The 23730-nt window shown below is 37.3% G+C and overlaps 1 long non-coding RNA gene across 2 annotated transcripts; it reads right to left on the bottom strand.

Moving 5' to 3' along the window:
- Window positions 1–16843: 16843 nt before the first annotated feature.
- On the bottom strand, window positions 16844–23127 carry LOC146730078 (uncharacterized). 2 transcript variants are annotated; one of them, XR_014927904.1, is made up of 4 exons: window positions 22840–23127; window positions 19948–20038; window positions 17826–18008; window positions 16844–17005 (listed from the first exon to the last, which is right to left on the bottom strand). It is a non-coding gene; the product is annotated as an uncharacterized LOC146730078 (long non-coding RNA). The 2 variants fall into 2 exon arrangements; XR_014927903.1 differs by lacking the exon at window positions 19948–20038.
- Between the last annotated feature and the right edge of the window lie 603 nt (window positions 23128–23730).

Raw genomic sequence — 23730 nt, 5'->3', positions numbered from 1 at the left:
GTGTATAAAGATCACCTGCCTATAGTGACCACTTTTAGGCAGTTTCAAGCTATAATGCATGAGTTACCTGTGTATAAAGACCACCTACCTATAGTGACCACTTTTAGACAGTTGCAAGCTATAATGCATGAGTTACGTGTGTATAAAGACCACCTGCCTATAGTGACCACTTTTAGGCAGTTTCAAGCTATAATGCATGAGTTATGTGTGTATAAAGACTACCTGCCTATAGTGACCACTTTTAGGCAGTTCCAAGCTATAATGCATGAATTACATGTGTATAAAGACTACCAGCCTATAGTGACCACTTTTAGGCAGTTTCAAGCTATAATGCATGAGCTATCTGTGTATAAAGACCACCTGCCTATAGTGACCACTTTTAGACAGTTGCAAGCTATAATGCATGAGTTATGTGTGTATAAAGACCACCTGCCTATAGTGACCACTTTTAGGCAGTTTCAAGCTATAATGCATGACTTACGTGTGTATAAAGACCACCTGCCTATAGTGACCACTTTTAGGCAGTTTCAAGCTATAATGCATGAGTTACGTGTGTATAAAGACTACCTGCCTATAGTGACCATTTTTAGACAGTTCCAAGCTATAATGCATGAGCTATCTGTGTATAAAGACTACCTGCCTATAGTGACCACTTTTAGGCAGTTTCAAGCTATAATGCATGAGCTATCTGTGTATAAAGACCACCTGCCTATAGTGACCACTTTTAGGCAGTTCCAAGGTATAATGCATGAGTTACCTGTGTATAAAGACCACCTGCCTATAGTGACCACTTTTAGGCAGTTCCAAGCTATAATGCATGAGTTACGTGTGTATAAAAACTACCTGCCTATAGTGACCACTTTTAGGCAGTTCCAAGGCACAATGCATGAGTTACGTGTGTATAAAGACCACCTACCTATAGTGACCACTTTTAGATAGTTTCAAGCTATAATGCAAGAGTTACGTGTGTATAAAGACCACCTGCCTATAGTGACCACTTTTAGGCAGTTTCAAGCTATAATGCATGAGTTACGTGTGTATAAAGACTACCTGCCTATAGTGACCACTTTTAGGCAGTTCCAAGCTATAATGCATGAATTACATGTGTATAAAGACTACCTGCCTATAGTGACCACTTTTATGCAGTTTCAAGCTATAATGCAAGAGTTATCTGTGTATAAAGATCACCTGCCTATAGTGACCACTTTTAGGCAGTTTCAAGCTATAATGCATGAGTTACCTGTGTAGAAAGACCACCTGCCTATAGTGACCACTTTTAGGCTGTTCCAAGGTATAATGCATGAATTACCTGTGTATAAAGACCACCTACCTATAGTGACCACTTTTAGACAGTTGCAAGCTATAATGCATGAGTTACATGTGTATAAAGACCACCTGCCTATAGTGACCACTTTTAGGCAGTTTCAAGCTATAATGCATGAGTTACGTGTGTATAAAGACTACCTGCCTATAGTGACCACTTTTAGGCAGTTCCAAGCTATAATGCATGAATTACATGTGTATAAAGACTACCAGCCTATAGTGACCACTTTTAGGCAGTTTCAAGCTATAATGCATGAGCTATCTGTGTATAAAGACCACCTGCCTATAGTGACCACTTTCAGACAGTTCCAAGGTACAATGCATGAGTTACGTGTGTATAAAGACCACCTACCTATAGTGACCACTTTTAGACAGTTTCAAGCTATAATGCAAGAGTTAAGTGTGTATAAAGACCACCTGCCTATAGTGACAACTTTTAGGCAGTTTCAAGCTATAATGCATGAGTTACGTGTGTATAAAGACTACCTGCCTATAGTGACCATTTTTAGACAGTTCCAAGCTATAATGCATGAGCTATCTGTGTATAAAGACTACCTGCCTATAGTGACCACTTTTAGGCAGTTTCAAGCTATAATGCATGAGCTATCTGTGTATAAAGACCACCTGCCTATAGTGACCACTTTTAGGCAGTTCCAAGGTATAATGCATGAGTTACCTGTGTATAAAGACCACCTGCCTATAGTGACCACTTTTAGGCAGTTCCAAGCTATAATGCATGAGTTACGTGTGTATAAAAACTACCTGCCTATAGTGACCACTTTTAGGCAGTTCCAAGGTACAATGCATGAGTTACGTGTGTATAAAGACCACCTACCTATAGTGACCACTTTTAGACAGTTTCAAGCTATAATGCAAGAGTTACGTGTGTATAAAGACCACCTGCCTATAGTGACCACTTTTAGGCAGTTTCAAGCTATAATGCATGAGTTACGTGTGTATAAAGACTACCTGCCTATAGTGACCACTTTTAGGCAGTTCCAAGCTATAATGCATGAATTACATGTGTATAAAGACTACCTGCCTATAGTGACCACTTTTATGCAGTTTCAAGCTATAATGCAAGAGTTATCTGTGTATAAAGATCACCTGCCTATAGTGACCACTTTTAGGCAGTTTCAAGCTATAATGCATGAGTTACTTGTGTATAAAGACCACCTGCCTATAGTGACCACTTTTAGGCAGTTCCAAGGTATAATGCATGAATTACCTGTGTATAAAGACCACCTACCTATAGTGACCACTTTTAGACAGTTGCAAGCTATAATGCATGAGTTACGTGTGTATAAAGACCACCTGCCTATAGTGACCACTTTTAGGCAGTTTCAAGCTATAATGCATGAGTTATGTGTGTATAAAGACTACCTGCCTATAGTGACCACTTTTAGGCAGTTCCAAGCTATAATGCATGAATTACATGTGTATAAAGACTACCAGCCTATAGTGACCACTTTTAGGCAGTTTCAAGCTATAATGCATGAGCTATCTGTGTATAAAGACCACCTGCCTATAGTGACCACTTTTAGACAGTTGCAAGCTATAATGCATGAGTTATGTGTGTATAAAGACCACCTGCCTATAGTGACCTTTTTTAGGCAGTTTCAAGCTATAATGCATGACTTACGTGTGTATAAAGACCACCTGCCTATAGTGACCACTTTTAGGCAGTTTCAAGCTATAATGCATGAGTTACGTGTGTATAAAGACTACCTGCCTATAGTGACCATTTTTAGACAGTTCCAAGCTATAATGCATGAGCTATCTGTGTATAAAGACTACCTGCCTATAGTGACCACTTTTAGGCAGTTTCAAGCTATAATGCATGAGCTATCTGTGTATAAAGACCACCTGCCTATAGTGACCACTTTTAGGCAGTTCCAAGGTATAATGCATGAGTTACCTGTGTATAAAGACCACCTGCCTATAGTGACCACTTTTAGGCAGTTCCAAGCTATAATGCATGAGTTACGTGTGTATAAAAACTACCTGCCTATAGTGACCACTTTTAGGCAGTTCCAAGGCACAATGCATGAGTTACGTGTGTATAAAGACCACCTACCTATAGTGGCCACTTTTAGATAGTTTCAAGCTATAATGCAAGAGTTACGTGTGTATAAAGACCACCTGCCTATAGTGACCACTTTTAGGCAGTTTCAAGCTATAATGCATGAGTTACGTGTGTATAAAGACTACCTGCCTATAGTGACCACTTTTAGGCAGTTCCAAGCTATAATGCATGAATTACATGTGTATAAAGACTACCTGCCTATAGTGACCACTTTTATGCAGTTTCAAGCTATAATGCAAGAGTTATCTGTGTATAAAGATCACCTGCCTATAGTGACCACTTTTAGGCAGTTTCAAGCTATAATGCATGAGTTACCTGTGTAGAAAGACCACCTGCCTATAGTGACCACTTTTAGGCAGTTCCAAGGTATAATGCATGAATTACCTGTGTATAAAGACCACCTACCTATAGTGACCACTTTTAGACAGTTGCAAGCTATAATGCATGAGTTACATGTGTATAAAGACCACCTGCCTATAGTGACCACTTTTAGGCAGTTTCAAGCTATAATGCATGAGTTACGTGTGTATAAAGACTACCTGCCTATAGTGACCACTTTTAGGCAGTTGCAAGCTATAATGCATGAATTACATGTGTATAAAGACTACCAGCCTATAGTGACCACTTTTAGGCAGTTTCAAGCTATAATGCATGAGTTATGTGTGTATAAAGACCACCTGCCTATAGTGACCACTTTTAGGCAGTTTCAAGCTATAATGCATGACTTACGTGTGTATAAAGACCACCTGCCTATAGTGACCACTTTTAGGCAGTTTCAAGCTATAATGCATGAGTTACGTGTGTATAAAGACTACCTGCCTATAGTGACCATTTTTAGACAGTTCCAAGCTATAATGCATGAGCTATCTGTGTATAAAGACTACCTGCCTATAGTGACCACTTTTAGGCAGTTTCAAGCTATAATGCATGAGCTATCTGTGTATAAAGACCACCTGCCTATAGTGACCACTTTTAGGCAGTTCCAAGGTATAATGCATGAGTTACCTGTGTATAAAGACCACCTGCCTATAGTGACCACTTTTAGGCAGTTCCAAGCTATAATGCATGAGTTACGTGTGTATAAAAACTACCTGCCTATAGTGACCACTTTTAGGCAGTTCCAAGGTACAATGCATGAGTTACATGTGTATAAAGACCACCTACCTATAGTGACCACTTTTAGACAGTTTCAAGCTATAATGCAAGAGTTACGTGTGTATAAAGACCACCTGCCTATAGTGACCACTTTTAGGCAGTTTCAAGCTATAATGCATGAGTTACGTGTGTATAAAGACTACCTGCCTATAGTGACCACTTTTAGGCAGTTCCAAGCTATAATGCATGAATTACATGTGTATAAAGACTACCTGCCTATAGTGACCACTTTTATGCAGTTTCAAGCTATAATGCAAGAGTTATCTGTGTATAAAGATCACCTGCCTATAGTGACCACTTTTAGGCAGTTTCAAGCTATAATGCATGAGTTACCTGTGTATAAAGACCACCTGCCTATAGTGACCACTTTTAGGCAGTTCCAAGGTATAATGCATGAATTACCTGTGTATAAAGACCACCTACCTATAGTGACCACTTTTAGACAGTTGCAAGCTATAATGCATGAGTTACGTGTGTATAAAGACCACCTGCCTATAGTGACCACTTTTAGGCAGTTCCAAGGTATAATGCATGAGTTACCTGTGTATAAAAACCACCTGTCTATAGTGACCACTTTTAGGCTTTTCCAAGGTATAATGCACGAGTTACGTGTGTATAAAGACTACCTGCCTATAGTGACCACTTTTAGACAGTTCCAAGCTATAATGCATGAATTACATGTGTATAAAGACTACCTGCCTATAGTGACCACTTTTAGGCAGTTTCAAGCTATAATGCATGAGCTATCTGTGTATAAAGACCACCTGCCTATAGTGACCACTTTTAGGCAGTTCCAAGGTACAATGCATGAGTTACGTGTGTATAAAGACCACTTACCTATAGTGACCACTTTTAGACAGTTTCAAGCTATAATGCAAGAGTTACGTGTGTATAAAGACCACCTGCCTATAGTGACCACTTTTAGGCAGTTTCAAGCTATAATGCATGAGTTACGTGTGTATAAAGACCACCTGCCTATAGTGACCACTTTTAGGCAGTTTCAAGCTATAATGCTTGAGTTACGTGTGTATAAAAACTACCTGCCTATAGTGACCACTTTTAGGCAGTTCCAAGCTATAATGCATGAATTACGTGTGTATAAAGACTACCAGCCTATAGTGACCACTTTTAGACAGTTGCAAGCTATAATGCATGAGTTATGTGTGTATAAAGACCACCTGCCTATAGTGACTACTTTTAGGCAGTTTCAAGCTATAATGCATGAGTTACGTGTGTATAAAGACCACCTGCCTATAGTGACCACTTTTAGGCAGTTTCAAGCTATAATGCATGAGTTACGTGTGTATAAAGACTACCTGCCTATAGTGACCATTTTTAGACAGTTCCAAGCTATAATGCATGAGCTATCTGTGTATAAAGACTACCTGCCTATAGTGACCACTTTTAGGCAGTTTCAAGCTATAATGCATGAGCTATCTGTGTATAAAGACCACCTGCCTATAGTGACCACTTTTAGGCAGTTCCAAGGTATAATGCATGAGTTACCTGTGTATAAAGACCACCTGCCTATAGTGACCACTTTTAGGCAGTTCCAAGCTATAATGCATGAGTTACGTGTGTATAAAAACTACCTGCCTATAGTTACCACTTTTAGGCAGTTCCAAGGTACAATGCATGAGTTACGTGTGTATAAAGACCACCTACCTATAGTGACCACTTTTAGACAGTTTCAAGCTATAATGCAAGAGTTACGTGTGTATAAAGACCACCTGCCTATAGTGACCACTTTTAGGCAGTTTCAAGCTATAATGCATGAGTTACGTGTGTATAAAGACTACCTGCCTATAGTGACCACTTTTAGGCAGTTCCAAGCTATAATGCATGAATTACATGTGTATAAAGACTACCTGCCTATAGTGACCACTTTTATGCAGTTTCAAGCTATAATGCAAGAGTTATCTGTGTATAAAGATCACCTGCCTATAGTGACCACTTTTAGGCAGTTTCAAGCTATAATGCATGAGTTACCTATGTATAAAGACCACCTGCCTATAGTGACCACTTTTAGGCAGTTCCAAGGTATAATGCATGAATTACCTGTGTATAAAGACCACCTACCTATAGTGACCACTTTTAGACAGTTGCAAGCTATAATGCATGAGTTACGTGTGTATAAAGACCACCTGCCTATAGTGACCACTTTTAGGCAGTTCCAAGGTATAATGCATGAGTTACCTGTGTATAAAAACCACCTGTCTATAGTGACTACTTTTAGGCTTTTCCAAGGTATAATGCACGAGTTACGTGTGTATAAAGACTACCTGCCTATAGTGACCACTTTTAGGCAGTTCCAAGCTATAATGCATGAATTACATGTGTATAAAGACTACCTGCCTATAGTGACCACTTTTATGCAGTTTCAAGCTATAATGCAAGAGTTATCTGTGTATAAAGATCACCTGCCTATAGTGACCACTTTTAGGCAGTTTCAAGCTATAATTCATGAGTTACCTGTGTATAAAGACCACCTGCCTATAGTGACCACTTTTAGGCAGTTCCAAGGTATAATGCATGAATTACCTGTGTATAAAGACCACCTACCTATAGTGACCACTTTTAGACAGTTGCAAGCTATAATGCATGAGTTACGTGTGTATAAAGACCACCTGCCTATAGTGACCACTTTTAGGCAGTTCCAAGGTATAATGCATGAGTTACCTGTGTATAAAAACCACCTGTCTATAGTGACTACTTTTAGGCTTTTCCAAGGTATAATGCACGAGTTACGTGTGTATAAAGACTACCTGCCTATAGTGACCACTTTTAGGCAGTTCCAAGCTATAATGCATGAATTACATGTGTATAAAGACTACCTGCCTATAGTGACCACTTTTAGGCAGTTTCAAGCTATAATGCATGAGCTATCTGTGTATAAAGACCACCTGCCTATAGTGACCACTTTTAGGCAGTTCCAAGGTATAATGCATGAGTTACCTGTGTATAAAGACCACCTGCCTACAGTGACCACTTTTAGACAGTTCCAAGCTATAATGCATGAATTACATGTGTATAAAGACTACCTGCCTATAGTGACCACTTTTAGGCAGTTTCAAGCTATAATGCATGAGCTATCTGTGTATAAAGACCACCTGCCTATAGTGACCACTTTTAGGCAGTTCCAAGGTACAATGCATGAGTTACGTGTGTATAAAGACCACCTACCTATAGTGACCACTTTTAGACAGTTTCAAGCTATTATGCAAGAGTTACGTGTGTATAAAGACCACCTGCCTATAGTGACCACTTTTAGGCAGTTTCAAGCTATAATGCATGAGTTACGTGTGTATAAAGACCACCTGCCTATAGTGACCACTTTTAGGCAGTTTCAAGCTATAATGCATGAGTTACGTGTGTATAAAGACTACCTGCCTATAGTGACCACTTTTAGGCAGTTCCAAGCTATAATGCATGAATTACATGTGTATAAAGACTACCAGCCTATAGTGACCACTTTTAGGCAGTTTCAAGCTATAATGCATGAGCTATCTGTGTATAAAGACCACCTGCCTATAGTGACCACTTTTAGGCAGTTCCAAGGTATAATGCATGAGTTACCTGTGTATAAAGACCACCTGCCTATAGTGACCACTTTTAGGCAGTTCCAAGCTATAATGCATGAATTACATGTGTGTAAAGACTACCTGCCTATAGTGACCTCTTTAGGCAGTTTCAAGCTATAATGCATGAGCTATCTGTCTATAAAGACCACCTGCCTATAGTGACCACTTTTAGGCAGTTTCAAGCTAAAATGCATGAATTACATGTGTATAAAGACTACCTGCCTATAGTGACCACTTTTAGGCAGTTTCAAGTTATAATGCATGAGTTACCTGTGTATAAAGACCACCTGCCTATAGTGACCACTTTTAGGCAGTTTCAAGCTATAATGCATGAGCTATCTGTGTATAAAGACCACCTGCCTATAGTGACCACTTTTAGGCAGTTTCAAGCTATAATGCATGAGTTACGTGTGTATAAAGACTACCTGCCTATAGTGACCACTTTTAGGCAGTTCCAAGCTATACCGGTAATGCATGAATTACATGTGTATAAAGACTACCTGCCTATAGTGACCACTTTTAGGCAGTTTCAAGCTATAATGCATGAGCTATCTGTGTATAAAGACCACCTGCCTATAGTGACCACTTTAAAGCAGTTCCAAGGTATAATGCATGAGTTAACTGTGTATAAAGACCACCTGCCTATAGTGACCACTTTTAGGCAGTTCCAAGGTATAATGCATGAGTTACCTGTGTATAAAGACCACCTGCCTATAGTGACCACTTTAAGGCAGTTTCAAGTTATAATGCATGAGTTACCTGTGTATAAAGACCACCTGCCTATAGTGACCACTTTTAGGCAGTTTCAAGCTATAATGCATGAGCTATCTGTGTATAAAGACCACCTGCCTATAGTGACCACTTTTAGGCAGTTTCAAGCTATAATGCATGAGTTACGTGTGTATAAAGACTACCTGCCTATAGTGACCACTTTTAGGCAGTTCCAAGCTATACCGGTAATGCATGAATTACATGTGTATAAAGACCACCTGCCTATAGTGACCACTTTAAGGCAGTTCCAAGGTATAATGCATGAGTTACCTGTGTATAAAGACCACCTGCCTATAGTGACCACTTTTAGGCAGTTCCAAGGTATAATGCATGAGTTACCTGTGTATAAAGACCACCTGCCTATAGTGACCACTTTAAGGCAGTTTCAAGTTATAATGCATGAGTTACCTGTGTATAAAGACCACCTGCCTATAGTGACCACTTTTAGACAGTTGCAAGCTATAATGCATGAGTTATCTGTGTATAAAGACCACCTGCCTATAGTGACCACTTTTAGACAGTTGCAAGCTATAATGCATGAGTTATCTGTGTATAAAGATCACCTGCCTATAGTGACCACTTTTAGGCAGTTTCAAGCTATAATGCATGAGTTACGTGTGTATAAAGACTACCTGCCTATAGTGACCACTTTTAGACAGTTGCAAGCTATAATGCATGAGTTACCTGTGTATAAAGACCACCTGCCTATAGTGACCACTTTTAGGCAGTTCCAAGGTATAATGCATGAATTACCTGTGTATAAAGACCACCTGCCTATAGTGACCACTTTTAGACAGTTGTAAGCTATAATGCATGAGTTACCTGTGTATAAAGACCACCTGCCTATAGTGACCACTTTTAGGCAGTTTCAAGCTATAATGCATGAGCTATCTGTGTATAAAGACCACCTGCCTATAGTGACCACTTTTAGGCAGTTTCAAGCTATAATGCATGAGTTACGTGTGTATAAAGACTACCTGCCTATAGTGACCACTTTTAGGCAGTTCCAAGCTATACCGGTAATGCATGAATTACATGTGTATAAAGACTACCTGCCTATAGTGACCACTTTTAGGCAGTTTCAAGCTATAATGCATGAGCTATCTGTGTACAAAGACCACCTGCCTATAGTGACCACTTTAAGGCAGTTCCAAGGTATAATGCATGAGTTACCTGTGTATAAAGACCACCTGCCTATAGTGACCACTTTTAGGCAGTTCCAAGGTATAATGCATGAGTTACCTGTGTATAAAGACCACCTGCCTATAGTGACCACTTTAAGGCAGTTCCAAGCTATAATGCATGAATTACATGTGTATAAAAACCACCTGCCTATAGTGACCACTTTTAAACAGTTGCAAGCTATAATGCATGAGTTATCTGTGTATAAAGACCACCTGCCTATAGTGACCACTTTTAGACAGTTGCAAGCTATAATGCATGAGTTATCTGTGTATAAAGATCACCTGCCTATAGTGACCACTTTTAGGCAGTTTCAAGCTATAATGCATGAGTTACGTGTGTATAAAGACTACCTGCCTATAGTGACCACTTTTAGACAGTTGCAAGCTATAATGCATGAGTTACCTGTGTATAAAGACCACCTGCCTATAGTGACCACTTTTAGGCAGTTCCAAGGTATAATGCATGAATTACCTGTGTATAAAGACCACCTGCCTATAGTGACCACTTTTAGACAGTTGTAAGCTATAATGCATGAATTACCTGTGTATAATGACCACCTGCCTATAGTGACCACTTTTAGGCAGTTTCAAGCTATAATGCATGAGTTACGTGTGTATAAAGACCACCTGCCTATAGTGACCACTTTTAGACAGTTGCAAGCTATAATGCATGAGTTATCTGTGTATAAAGATCACCTGCCTATAGTGACCACTTTTAGGCAGTTTCAAGCTATAATGCATGAGTTACGTGTGTATAAAGACTACCTGCCTATAGTGACCACTTTTAGACAGTTGCAAGCTATAATGCATGAGTTACCTGTGTATAAAGACCACCTGCCTATAGTGACCACTTTTAGGCAGTTCCAAGGTATAATGCATGAATTACCTGTGTATAAAGACCACCTGCCTATAGTGACCACTTTTAGACAGTTGTAAGCTATAATGCATGAATTACCTGTGTATAATGACCACCTGCCTATAGTGACCACTTTTAGGCAGTTTCAAGCTATAATGCATGAGTTACGTGTGTATAAAGACTACCTGCCTATAGTGACCACTTTTAGGCAGTTCCAAGCTATACCGGTAATGCATGAATTACATGTGTATAAAGACTACCTGCCTATAGTGACCACTTTTAGGCAGTTTCAAGCTATAATGCATGAGCTATCTGTGTATAAAGACCACCTGCCTATAGTGACCACTTTAAAGCAGTTCCAAGGTATAATGCATGAGTTAACTGTGTATAAAGACCACCTGCCTATAGTGACCACTTTTAGGCAGTTCCAAGGTATAATGCATGAGTTACCTGTGTATAAAGACCACCTGCCTATAGTGACCACTTTAAGGCAGTTTCAAGTTATAATGCATGAGTTACCTGTGTATAAAGACCACCTGCCTATAGTGACCACTTTTAGGCAGTTTCAAGCTATAATGCATGAGCTATCTGTGTATAAAGACCACCTGCCTATAGTGACCACTTTTAGGCAGTTTCAAGCTATAATGCATGAGTTACGTGTGTATAAAGACTACCTGCCTATAGTGACCACTTTTAGGCAGTTCCAAGCTATACCGGTAATGCATGAATTACATGTGTATAAAGACCACCTGCCTATAGTGACCACTTTAAGGCAGTTCCAAGGTATAATGCATGAGTTACCTGTGTATAAAGACCACCTGCCTATAGTGACCACTTTTAGGCAGTTCCAAGGTATAATGCATGAGTTACCTGTGTATAAAGACCACCTGCCTATAGTGACCACTTTAAGGCAGTTTCAAGTTATAATGCATGAGTTACCTGTGTATAAAGACCACCTGCCTATAGTGACCACTTTTAGACAGTTGCAAGCTATAATGCATGAGTTATCTGTGTATAAAGACCACCTGCCTATAGTGACCACTTTTAGACAGTTGCAAGCTATAATGCATGAGTTATCTGTGTATAAAGATCACCTGCCTATAGTGACCACTTTTAGGCAGTTTCAAGCTATAATGCATGAGTTACGTGTGTATAAAGACTACCTGCCTATAGTGACCACTTTTAGACAGTTGCAAGCTATAATGCATGAGTTACCTGTGTATAAAGACCACCTGCCTATAGTGACCACTTTTAGGCAGTTCCAAGGTATAATGCATGAATTACCTGTGTATAAAGACCACCTGCCTATAGTGACCACTTTTAGACAGTTGTAAGCTATAATGCATGAGTTACCTGTGTATAAAGACCACCTGCCTATAGTGACCACTTTTAGGCAGTTTCAAGCTATAATGCATGAGCTATCTGTGTATAAAGACCACCTGCCTATAGTGACCACTTTTAGGCAGTTTCAAGCTATAATGCATGAGTTACGTGTGTATAAAGACTACCTGCCTATAGTGACCACTTTTAGGCAGTTCCAAGCTATACCGGTAATGCATGAATTACATGTGTATAAAGACTACCTGCCTATAGTGACCACTTTTAGGCAGTTTCAAGCTATAATGCATGAGCTATCTGTGTACAAAGACCACCTGCCTATAGTGACCACTTTAAGGCAGTTCCAAGGTATAATGCATGAGTTACCTGTGTATAAAGACCACCTGCCTATAGTGACCACTTTTAGGCAGTTCCAAGGTATAATGCATGAGTTACCTGTGTATAAAGACCACCTGCCTATAGTGACCACTTTAAGGCAGTTCCAAGCTATAATGCATGAATTACATGTGTATAAAAACCACCTGCCTATAGTGACCACTTTTAAACAGTTGCAAGCTATAATGCATGAGTTATCTGTGTATAAAGACCACCTGCCTATAGTGACCACTTTTAGACAGTTGCAAGCTATAATGCATGAGTTATCTGTGTATAAAGATCACCTGCCTATAGTGACCACTTTTAGGCAGTTTCAAGCTATAATGCATGAGTTACGTGTGTATAAAGACTACCTGCCTATAGTGACCACTTTTAGACAGTTGCAAGCTATAATGCATGAGTTACCTGTGTATAAAGACCACCTGCCTATAGTGACCACTTTTAGGCAGTTCCAAGGTATAATGCATGAATTACCTGTGTATAAAGACCACCTGCCTATAGTGACCACTTTTAGACAGTTGTAAGCTATAATGCATGAATTACCTGTGTATAATGACCACCTGCCTATAGTGACCACTTTTAGGCAGTTTCAAGCTATAATGCATGAGTTACGTGTGTATAAAGACCACCTGCCTATAGTGACCACTTTTAGACAGTTGCAAGCTATAATGCATGAGTTACGTGTGTATAAAGACCACCTGCCTATAGTGACCACTTTTATGCAGTTCCAAGGTATAATGCATGAGTTATCTGTGCATAAAGACCACCTGCCTATAGTGACCACTTTTAGACAGTTGCAAGCTATAATGCATGAGTTATCTGTGTATAAAAACCACCTGCCTATAGTGACCACTTTTAAACAGTTGCAAGCTATAATGCATGAGTTATCTGTGTATAAAGACCACCTGCCTATAGTGACCACTTTTAGACAGTTGCAAGCTATAATGCATGAGTTATCTGTGTATAAAGATCACCTGCCTATAGTGACCACTTTTAGGCAGTTTCAAGGTATAATGCATGAGTTACCTGTGTATAAAGACCACCTGCCTATAGTGACCACTTTTAGACAGTTGCAAGCTATAATGCATGAGTTACCTGTGTATAAAGACACCCTGCCTATAGTGACCACTTTTAGGCAGTTTCAAGGTATAATGCATGAATTACCTGTGTATAAAGACCACCTGCCTATAGTGACCACTTTTAGACAGTTGTAAGCTATAATGCATGAATTACCTGTGTATAATGACCACCTGCCTATAGTGACCACTTTTAGGCAGTTTCAAGCTATAATGCATGAGTTACGTGTGTATAAAGACCACCTGCCTATAGTGACCACTTTTAGACAGTTGCAAGCTATAATGCATGAGTTACGTGTGTATAAAGACCACCTGCCTATAGTGACCACTTTTAGGCAGTTCCAAGGTATAATGCATGAGTTACCTGTGTATAAAGATCACCTGCCTATAGTGACCACTTTTAGGCAGTTCCAAGGTATAATGCACGAGTTATCTGTTTTATGCATCCTTTCAGCAATATTTTTTGTGGATTCACAAAATGGTATTTTGAGCATAATTTCTAATTTCCTAAATTCAAACATCTCATTATTTTCTATCAATGTGAATTGTATAACTTGGAGTCCCATGAAAAAATTATCTTATGTCCATATTAAGACCACATGTACATAAAGACCATTTTAATAAAACTAGTTTAATACATGTGTTTGACTTTACAACCTAAAATTACAGCTTTGACTTCCTTCACATTAAAGCCCTGAGTACAAGGCATTGTCAGAGAGGGCACTATTTACATTCCATCATCAGCTGTCTGTAGTAAAATGAGGTGGAAGTGCAGCAAATTAATGCACACTGTTTTGAACCAAACACAAACTAATAATGGCTAGTAACTCAATTTATTTGTAAATATCTCAATTATACTTCTAATTTCCTGCAACTTAAAGTAAATTCTCATATACAGGGAATCAAAGTCAGGTTATCCCTGTTGTACACATGTATATTGAGTACATTAATTCTGTCTTGCACATTCACCTCATTCTACTATTGCAGGATCTATGGTGTTGTTTGAGTGGGCAGCCAATGACTGAAAGTAAATAATGTCTATTTTACCTTACTAGCTAGTGATTTGGTTCCTTTTGAATGGTCATCCAATAAAGTGCCTTCTTTGCTTGGTTTAATAAAACTCTCGTTTACTTTATATGAATATTCTTGTGTCTAAAAATAAACAATACATATCGTTAAGTGAACACATTCAGGAGAAATTAATTCAACCACAAATAAATTATAATAAGTAATTCATACTACTGATGTGTAATTTTACCATGGCATTATTCACTAGACAACAAGTATGTACCATTAAAATCATATTACTAACCATGGTTTGTGTTACAATGTTGCAATTTCAAAAATTAATTCAGTTAGTAATGAGTACATATGCAGAGTACACAACTGAAATTTGCACACAACACAAAATAATCAAACTCTAAAAACACTGAGCAGAGGTCATTTAGTTATGATCTAAAGACAGATTAAGTAATAATAAATTCAGTTTGGAAAACAAAAAAATAACTGTCAACTTATTTGAAATTATCTCTTCTTGGATATGCTGTCCCAATTAACCCAAAATATGTTAAACAAGCGACCTGATGGTCAAAATAGCTTCGCTGTGTTCATTATCATTGAAAAGAATTAGTAAAGTGGCATTGTGGTTGACGGTTTTGGACTAGTTGTCGAAAATAACATTTTTACCCAAAATGACAAAAATAATCACCCAAAATCCAAATTTGCATATTTTGACACAAATTTGACAAATCTGACAGAGGACCACACCACGTATCATTGCTGCAAATATGAAATAACATTTTTACCAAAAATGACAAAAATAATCACTAAAAATCCAAATTTGCATATTTTGACAGAAATTTGACAAATCTGACAGAGGACCACCTCAAGTACCATTGCTGCAAATATGAAATAACATTTTTACCAAAAATGACAAAAATAATCACTAAAAATCCAAATTTGCATATTTTGACACAAATTTGACAAATCTGACAGAGGACCACCCCACGTATCATTGCTGCAAATATGAAATAACATTTTTACCAAAAATGACAAAAATAATCACTAAAAATCCAAATTTGCATATTTTGACACAAATTTGACAAATCTGACAGAGGACCACCCCACGTATCATTGCTGCAAATATGAAATAACATTTTTACCAAAAATGACAAAAATATTCACTAAAAATCCAAATTTGCATAATTGGACACAAATTTGACAAATCTGACAGAGGACCACCCCACGTATCATTGCTGCAAACATCAAAGCATTGGGACTTACGGTTTTCAGACTAGTTGTCTAAAGCAACATCTTTTACCAAAAATGACAAAAATATTCACTAAAAATCCAAATTTGCATATTTTGACAGAAATTTAACAAACCTGACAGAGGACCACCCCAAGTACCTTTGGTACAAATATGAATGTAATTGGTCAAGTACTTTTGAAGAAGAAGTCGTTTGAAGGAACACTTCATGCGGGACACGGGACACGGAACGGACAACGCCGGAGAGACCCCCATACCAACAGCTCCACTGGGTCATCTGCAATGACAGCGGACAAAGACAAAGAAGATAATACTCCATCTAAGAATTCATTATTGCCATTGTCTGGTGGAAGATTTGGTGTATTTCCAAAACCTATGTAAACACAGCACCCTCATTGACTTGGTGGCAGATATCACTGAGAAAGATACAAGGAATAAGGATATAGAACAAATCACTTTATTTTGGAAAGTCACAGAAATTTTGTAGCAATAAACATTTTATTAAAGTTGAACCTTTGAGATGATACATAGACCATATCAGGGTCTTGGCACTACTATGTCAAATATTTGATTTTATATGAATTGTGGGAAATTATAATAAATGTGCAAATTTCAAAGCTTTTCAGGACATCCAAGTGTGATTATTTTGTCTTTCCATTTGAATGTGTGTCTAAATTTCCTTTGGTAATGTTTTGTGAGTAAAGTTTCCATGAGTGTCAATTCATAAAGATTTGTTTCAGTTCAAATCATTCCAGGCTTCAGTAATTCAAAACAAGATGAAATCCTTGTGGATAATATTTTTTTTTTTTAATAATCAAATATTTTACTCAGCAGTCTGCAAGTATACAACAACAAAAACTGTCTTCTCTTTCAATAATTGTTATTATATATACATGAAATGCCATTTATAGATACTTTAATACGCTGACTTAACTGCATTTATTCTCTGTCGTCATTCAAACAATTTTTCTCTCTGAGCATTTATTTTTTCCCTGATAAAGATATAAAATAAAAATTTACCTCTTTAAATCTACAATGTACATAGCATCAGTTCAGTTCAGTAAAAATTCCTCTGGTTTGTATGCCATGGATCAGACTACATGTGCACTTAATTCAGTATAAATGAGATTGTGACTGGCTATTTAAAAGTCTGTCTGTTTCGATGGAAACACATTTTTATTTGCTCTTTGTGAGTTACACTGATCAAACCTGGGGCATTATTATTTGTCTTCACTATGATAAATCCCATCATGCATTGCTGTTCAAATTTTACTTTGGGTGAACGCTAAACACAACCAACTTTAGAAGTAAATAATGTTCTGTGCTTTAAATCCAGTGGTAAGTAAAATAGTCACCCTATGAATTGGAAAGGAAGGAACACAATGGCTATACAAGAAAAGAAATCAAAAGATTATTACGCATCCCAGACTCATCTTAATAGAAAATAATTCACATCTTAATTGACTTATTTTACTTAATTATGACAGTAAGATGGTGAAAATCTAATGATGACTGGAACCACAAAACTACTCTTTATGTTCAGTTATTGGCAAGGTAGATATCTTGTGTATATCATAGCTGTTGTATTTATTACAGCACACATATAACTTATAAAGTACAAGATTTCAAATAAAATGTTGCCAAAAATACAACTTTAACTTACTTGCAGGGATACATACTGTACAAAATAACACAATGGCAATGACAGATTATACTTGAACATTGCCCCTCTATTAACCTCACAGGCAAGGTAGAAGATGTGAACATACAGTAGACAGACAGATACTGATAGTACTGTGAAATAGGACATACTTTTTTAGTGAAAACATTGCATCCCAGTCATCCTGTGTTCCACTCTGATAACCCATACCGTGTACAACACATCAAAGTCTCAGTACACGCCTCCAGAACTTTAAGAACTTCACAATGTGGTATATGATTTCTGGGTGGTGATGTGACTTCAGACCATGTCTTGCCTTGTGCTTCTGTCAATACCTGCAAGTATGAAATATAAATGATTGAGATAAATCCTATCACTTGTCTAGATAATAGACCAATAGAGAGAGAGAACACAGTGACTCTTTTGTGCTGTCTGGTCACAAATGAAGTGTTACGTAAACATAATACCCACGGTATGTGAATTTTAAATTTATTTTCATGGTACATGGGTGTCCCAGTTGTCATGTGACTGGGGTACAGTGTTTTTCTAACTTTATTACTGGATTTGGCTGATTCCCTGTCCATCCTAAACCCCGCCCATGGGCGATGTTTCAAATAGTGGGCGATGTTTTGGTCCACACATTGCCTGACTGAACCAACAAACATTTGTACAGACCCCAATTTTCCCGTCTGACATCTTGCATTGAGCTAAAAATAATTCACTGTGAAGTCGAAACGCGTAAAAATCCAATAAATCCAATGCTGTATACGAATTGTTGTTGCATGAAAAATGGTATATGTTTGTATTTTATGCAAGTATTTATTACCAATTTCAAGAGTAAAAGTCGTAACTTTAGGAGGTACGAGTATTATGGCTTGTGAATACATTTCTCTTAAGCTTATTACAATCAAATAAAGTCTGCGCTTGAAATGAATGCTATTTACGAAGTTTGAAATACCCAAGCCTTCCTGATTGGAGCCTCTTGGTTGATTTGACAACGGTAGGTATCGTTAATGTTTAATCTTTGTTCGTATCGCATTCCTGACAAAAAGTTCAAGATTGGTAAACAGGAAATAGGCGAACTAAAATGTTTCCTGCATTTCCCACGCGACATGATTATTAAAAAAACACAGAGTTAAGCGGTCGTGTACGTTCTAGAAATCTGACGTTGCACACATAATCTTGTATTTGACGTGTTTTTTTTTTCCAAAAAAGATGTTCCCTTTCAGTAAACTCTTCGCGTTCGTGGTATTTGTGAGAGTTGAAAGATTTTTTGAACAAATGACAGGTAACTATATTAATTTGGGTGAAGCTGGGTGACCCGAATTTAAATATCAGTGCGTGAATTCTGGAGGTCATTGCCCAATGCCCCACGTAATTCAAACACATGGTTAGTAGAGTTCAGTTGAAATGTACGTGAATAATGCGATCGAAGTGCGCTGCCCAGAGTTTATTGTATTACATATTCCCGTCATTTGGAATAAAATAATTCACCATTGGAACATCGATGAATCACAAGACACCTGACTACTATGATTTAAATGCGCCCATGTTTATGTTTGCGTAATTATTACGAGTGCAACGCATTATAAAGTCAGTAATATAAATTACTTGAGTTTGCGTAATTATTATGAAAGCATTACAAAATTGAAATATTCAGAGCCGGTACAATATTGTAAACAAATTTGCGTCATTAGAAAATCAGCGCACCAAGTAAACAATGTTGATATATTCAAAGCCAGAGTTGCAGACAAGTTATGTCATTACAGTACCGTCGGATATAATAACAATATTACTAGACCGACGCGTGGAGCACGAAAGAAAAAGGTTGCCATGGTAACGCTCCAGTTCAGTGTGTGACTTGGGGTCAAACTACGGTCAACACACACTTGATGTCAGCAGTATCGCAGCGCAGCAACAGTTTATAAAGAAGTACTTGAAGTTCAATTGCGCCCAAAATGATTTTGCTGATTACTCGGTTGTCGCAACATGTGTTGTGTCATGTCCATGATGCACCCATTTCGACTTTGGCTTCTTTTCCTTCTTGTTCACGTAATGCGACCTCTCACCAATGTATTAAAACACTTTGAATTTATACTTTGCACGATTATATTTGGTCAACGCAAAACATTATTTTTTCTAAATATTTTCTGAGACCATTTTTATCAGTGCAGGGTTATTTTTCCGGACACTGGAGGGACTGTGGTGTCATCTACTGTTGACTTTACCCAATAGTCCCAAATAAGTCATTAAATTCTTGTGATTAAAACTCACCTTAAATGTACTCTGAATGACCAATGTTTTCCTAAGCATTCTAAACATATCCATATTCCATAAGTAACACTAACCCACTGTGGATTATGACCTTCATATTCAAAACATAAAGGTGGAAAAAAATAAAAACTACCAAAAGTCAATAGTGTAGATTTAAATAACAAATTAATGAAGTCAAGCAAATAAAAACACAAACACTAAAATATTGGCATACGTATTTAGAAACTGTTTTTGTCATAATTATGCAAAGACAGAAAACTTCCTTGGGATTGACAACACATTACTGATTATCTGAGGTACTTTTTGAACGATTTTTTCGTTTTCGAGATCTTGTATCTCAAAATATTGAACATTAATTTTTTGCTTGAAATCGAAGGTAGCATGGATCTATTTTATTAAATATAGAGAAAAAATTAAACAATTTCAATACCAACTTGAGAACCCAAACTATTGTCTATTCTGATTAAATCTTTGAATGCCAAAAGTTTGCCTATCTAAATGTTGGTGCAACTTTTTGTGAATATATATTTATAAGAATTTTTCCTAATTTTGTTTCTATAATTTGTTAAACAAATGGTTAAAATAACATGTTCTTCATTCGTTTGTTCATTCCTTCCTTCCTTCCTACATTCATTCATTCATTCATTCATTTATTTTTTTGTTTTTTTATTTATTGGAATATCAATTTTTTTATTTAAATATATTTTACATACATTGTATGTCACATGGGACCTGACCATACTGAACATGACATAGCTGGAGTGAAAACTGCACAAAAATATAGATACAAATTGGATAGTATTAATATGGAATTACCCACAATGCAGTTACTGTAACTCATTAAAATCAATTTACCCACGGCATAAACACAATTACAGATATTTGGCTGTAAAAATAATTATTGATATCAGTACCATATTTGGACACATTCAATGACCTGATGCGTCTATGCATGTTTTTCATTGGTCAATCATTTGACCCTCTATCATATGCAATGTGTAATATTGCAAGCTTCTTTCATAAAATTAGATTTCTAATTTGATGCAACAAAACACGACAACCCATCTGCTGAGTGAAAAACTGGTTTCTAAATGGAATTTTTATGCGCCATTATTTTGGGTTGCTTTTGTTGATATTGTCTAATATTGAGAGACACTTTCAAGGTAAAGAGAAATTCAGGATGATTCATTTGAGATGTTATTAGACTTTATTTTTGTAATCAGTTTTTACTTTCACACAGCAATGAACGTCACTTGGTTAGCGGTGATCACTTATTTGGATACTGACTGTGTATAGGTGTGCAGTATAATGCCGCTAGAAGACAATTGGCCAATAATATTTTGCACCCAGGAAATACAATAAAATTACATAAAAAAATATTAATTGATTTTCAAATATTCTATTAATTTACAGACTTGTTATACTGGTATGAGTTTTTACGAATTCAGTACATGGCACTTAGTCTGATGTTTGGTGGCACAGTGTCACTTCGGTAGAAGTTGGAAAGCCAGAAACATTCAACTGCGTCAGGAAAGAGGCATGGCTACAACTTGGAATTTGTTTTCAAATTTGTTTGAAGAAGATTTATTTTTTAAATTTGTAATTTTACATTCTGAAATTAATTTCATAGATTCAAATTCTTATATAATATTTATGCATTAAAGTGGGTGAATGTTGAGTCAATATATACTTCATTAAAACTATTGGTGTATGCTAATTTGTTCCTTCTTATATTGATTTGTATTTCAATGTAAATAAAATGTATACGTCAATAGATACATTCAAATTTGTAATTTATATATTTACATACTGAACTGAAATTAAATTTATAGATTCAAATTTTTGGAGAAAAAAAAACACCACAGTCAACCAGCAAGGATGTGTACTTCATTTTCTTGACACACCTCCTTGTAACATCACTTTGAGTACCGGAGGAACATAACCATTGAGACAGATCAAGTGAAATGCAATGGCAACATCACTGCAGTCACTGCTGTGATGCTGCGGTGTCATTGTCCTATTCAAGATAGTACCAGGATAGTATGTGGACCCATACACATAATAATCCTGATTGCACAATAACAACCAGAAACCACAAAACCATCTGTAGAAAAGTGGGCCTGCACAGAGTGGTTAGTAGCAGAGTTGTGATAAAAAGGCAATCAAAAATATTAGCAATCAAAACCAAATAAAAATTGCAGTGAAGTCACTCAGGGAATGCTGGGATACGTACCCAACTTTCAATTTCATACAAAAAGGTTTGTTCTGGGAAACAAAAAAATGTGTTTTGTGAAGTCAGAGTTGTATTTTGGAAACAAATTTTATGCTGTGAGATATTAAGTTTTGTAAATTAATTAAATTTAATTCTGTAAATTAAATTTGTGTTTCCAAAAGTAAAGTTAATTTTTTTTAAATTAATGTTTTGTTTTTTTAATTCAGTTTGTGTTTTGAGAAATTGAATTCATATTGCAGGAAGTAAAACATGATTATTAATTGTGGACCACCGTATAAGTTTGGGTTTGACCCAACCAAGCAGTTGAGACACCCCCCCCCCCCCCAATTGAACTCAGATCGACTCCCCTGAACAATACCGGTAATAACATCTGAGCATAGTCCCTCATGACCAAGAACTGGAAAAAAAACCTTACCGATTATAATAAAACGCTCACAGACAAACTAAAGCGAAAGCAGCAGCTACAGAACTGCAGCTAAGTCCCTCCACAATGTGACTGTGATCTTAGCAATACATTAGCACTGTGTACAGGTCTGTGATTATGGAGATGGTCGACCTTGTACAACTAGTATTTTACTCGTACATTTGTTTACTTCTAATATCGAGTATAAAACAGTCATCTTGTAGGTACAATGTAGCGTTATAAAATAGAACCTTACCTTGTTTTGTTTAGTGTCAGTCACTAAATTCCATGCTTCAGATCTGTCGATACACACTTGTTTCTGACAGGCGAACTGTGACACGACCAAACATACCAACATACACAAACAGCGACCCGAAGCGGCGAGAAAATCTTTGTAGCGTTCATGATCATAATTCCACAATGGGTTGACAATGATGCTACATATAAGTCGTATTATCTTGGAATAAACAGTTATCTGTTGCACAAAATCTGGTTATAGGATGAAATTATTCATTTTCCATCCAGAGACTATGGGTCTTTTATCACTAAGCTAGGTAGTCACCAGGGAACGTCCCACTAATATCGATGGGGGTGGTGGATTGACGAATATGTCACCGACTGAGGGCAGTATTGCATTAGCTAACTAAATACGTAATAGATGGATTATTTGTGTTAAAATATGTCTGGTGTGATCCTGATAGAAGTATACACGGAAACAGTATTGGAATACGAAACTGAATACGAAGAATGCCTATGTCGATACAGCACTCAAATTTATTCGTATTTGGATTATTCACCAATGTGATGGTGCTGTTTCGGGTTCTTTGTTGAACCCTTCATCAGTCGGAACAGTACTTGACCGAATCGTTCGATTTATTTAGCTTTCACAATGTTCCACGTTATTACTTATCATTATACAATTCTTCGTCGTTTGGTGTGTCGTTTTTCACGATGTTGTTGAGATTGTTTATTGCGCATTAGATATTTGATACGCATTCTCTTAGATAGCATAGACGTGTCTCTGAGCTTAGGTGGGGTTGGCATAAGTTAGAGTCCGTTGCCAAGGGCAATGACCTCTGTTGGGGTCAGAATTCTACTCGAAAAATTCCGAATAAAACTTGAGACCAAACAAGCTTGATCAGCCAAC

This window comes from Saccoglossus kowalevskii, chromosome 20 (genome assembly GCF_978046115.1).
Source record: "Saccoglossus kowalevskii chromosome 20, keSacKowa6.1, whole genome shotgun sequence".
NCBI lineage: Eukaryota > Metazoa > Hemichordata > Enteropneusta > Harrimaniidae > Saccoglossus > Saccoglossus kowalevskii.
This window is presented reverse-complemented; position numbering and strand designations above follow the sequence as displayed.